Below are 2,545 nucleotides of genomic sequence, written 5' to 3'. Positions count from 1 at the left end.
TGAAGGTTTGAGGCTAGACCTCAAAGGTCTCCACCCAGATCTCCGCCGACTTGAGGGTTCAGGCCATCTCTGGCTTGGCTCCGGCATATCTTAGCCTCCTGAGCCTGTTTCCAGTCTTATCCGACTTAGATCAGACATTTTCCAAAGCCTTTCTCGTTCTAGGGTTCACCTGAAACCCTAGCTGTTCGACGTTTTTCTCCAATTCTCTTCAGATATGTGTGTATTCATGCTTTACTTTGAGTTTTCAAAAGGTTTCCCCAACTTTTCTTTATAAAATTCTTTTTCCAAAGTCACTTCTTTCTGATTTAGGGTTTCTGATAAAATGCTTATGTGTTTTCTGATCTTTCTTCTCCCTTTCTCGTGTATGTTTGTCTCTACCATGTTCTTATGTTTTCTCTTTTTTTACACATGTTCTTCTACTATGTTTGCTATATTTTGTTCTTCCTTCTACTATGTTTCTGTGCTACGTTTTCACATGCTATGTTTCTGTGCTATGTTTTCACATGCTATGTTCTGCTACTTGCCTTCCATTACTACTTGATATGCTTCGCCTACTGTATTTTTCTACCATGTTCATTAAGTGTTCTTACTATGCCTGCTTAAGCATATTTTCCTCTACTGTTTCTTCTAGTCTCATTGTGGTTCGAATTAATTCCATGACTCTGTTTGCATTAAACCTTCTACTGTATCTGCTTGTTTCCTCTTCTTTGCATTTGATTCAAGTCAAAAACCCTGGGNTGCATTTCATGGGCTGAAATATTGCCAAATTGTCCAAAGGCGTCATTGTTCGGAGGCACCATTTTCATAGCCCGAGAACGCCATGCCATGGCCCGAGGACCCTGCTTTATATTCTGCACACCATTATTCAAAGGCATCATGGTTCGGAGGCACCATCATCATAGCCCAAGAACATCATTTCATAGCCTGCGAATCCCTTATTATGCGCTTCATGGCCCAGGACATCATGGTCTGAGGACGTCGACAACCGTCCAAAGACAACATTCATGGTCCAAAGGGAACTTGCATCACGTTTAAATTTATGCACAGTATACATTGTATTGCTCATTTACAGGTACGCCGGCTAGCAACGGCCGTCTCAACAGGAGCGATCCCGCTCCAGTTCCCGCAGCCTATCAGATTTCAGCTACAACCTAAACATCGCGTCCGTCCTTTTCGAAACTCTATTGGCATATTCCGCCGATGGACCCTGAACTACATATGGCCTGATTCCTGTAAAACCAGGGATATGTAGGTAGCTCAAGAGCCAGAGCTCGGTCGAAATTCTTCGCAAATCACCTCTTTTGGTCAAAATTGGCCATCCTATCTTTACCCGATAACTCTTTCATCCTTCCCGGGTAAAGAGGGACAGCTGTTGATACCCAATTTTTCCCTAGATATTTTTATACTCAATTTACTCTCAAAATAACATATATATGCATATATGAGCATACCCAAGTGTTTTGGTATTTTCCAAAATTTTAAAGATTTTTTAAACCAATTTATTGTCTATTTTAATACTACAAAATTCAATAATTATTCCCAAAAAATTATCATTTTGTGAATAATTCATTTTATTCTCATATTTACACCAAAATATAATTAAGGTGATTTTTGCATATTTTTTACAGATTTATTTGGCATTTTTAAAACTAAATTGCATATAATTGCAATTATAGCCTATTTTACAATTAACAACATTTTACAATTATAAAATCGTTTCCAGTATTTTTAGATTAATGTTTATACATTATTAGTTACTTAAGTGCTTTTAATTTATTTTTAAAATCATTCTCACTATTTTATAAAATAAAAAAAGGGAAAAATGGCCATTAAGTGCTAGCCAGATTTTATTTCAATTGTAGCCACATTAGACCCCCAAATTAGCCCAATTTTAGACCCAATTAATCTAGCCCAACAACCCGTTTGAACCAACCCACCCGGTCTCCCACCTAACCCCTTCTAATCACAGCCTTGATCTAAAGCCCAAATACACCCTTTCCTTTTTAATTTACCAAACCCCCCCAACCCTAATTCATTTCCCTCTACCCGCCGCCCTTGAATTCCCTTCCTCTCCCATTCTCTCTACAAACCCTAGTCGCCGCCACCCAAGCTAACCCTAATCCCTTCGATTCTCGCCGGTTTCAATGGCTTCTCAGGCCGTGAAACCCTCATACTCACCTCCTATCGCTCTTGTGCGCTTGGTATTTGAAGGTTTGAGGCTAGACCTCAAAGGTCTCCACCCAGATCTCCGCCGACTTGAGGGTTCCGGCCATCTCCGGCTTGGCTCCGGCATATCATAGCCTCCTGAGCCTGTTTCCAGTCTTATCCGACTTAGATCGGACATTTTCCAAAGCCTTTCTCGTTCTAGGATTCACCTGAAACCCTAGCTGTTCGAGGTTTTCTCCAATTCTCTTCAGATCTCTGTGTATTCATGCTTTATTTTGAGTTTTTAAAAGGTTTCCCCAACTTTTCTTTATAAAATTCTTTTTCCAAAGTCACTTCTTTCTGATTTAGGGTTTCTGAAAAAATGCTTATGTGTTTTCGG

This window comes from Nicotiana attenuata, unplaced genomic scaffold (assembly GCF_001879085.1).
Source record: "Nicotiana attenuata strain UT unplaced genomic scaffold, NIATTr2, whole genome shotgun sequence".
Taxonomy (NCBI): domain Eukaryota; kingdom Viridiplantae; phylum Streptophyta; class Magnoliopsida; order Solanales; family Solanaceae; genus Nicotiana; species Nicotiana attenuata.
This window is presented reverse-complemented; position numbering follows the sequence as displayed.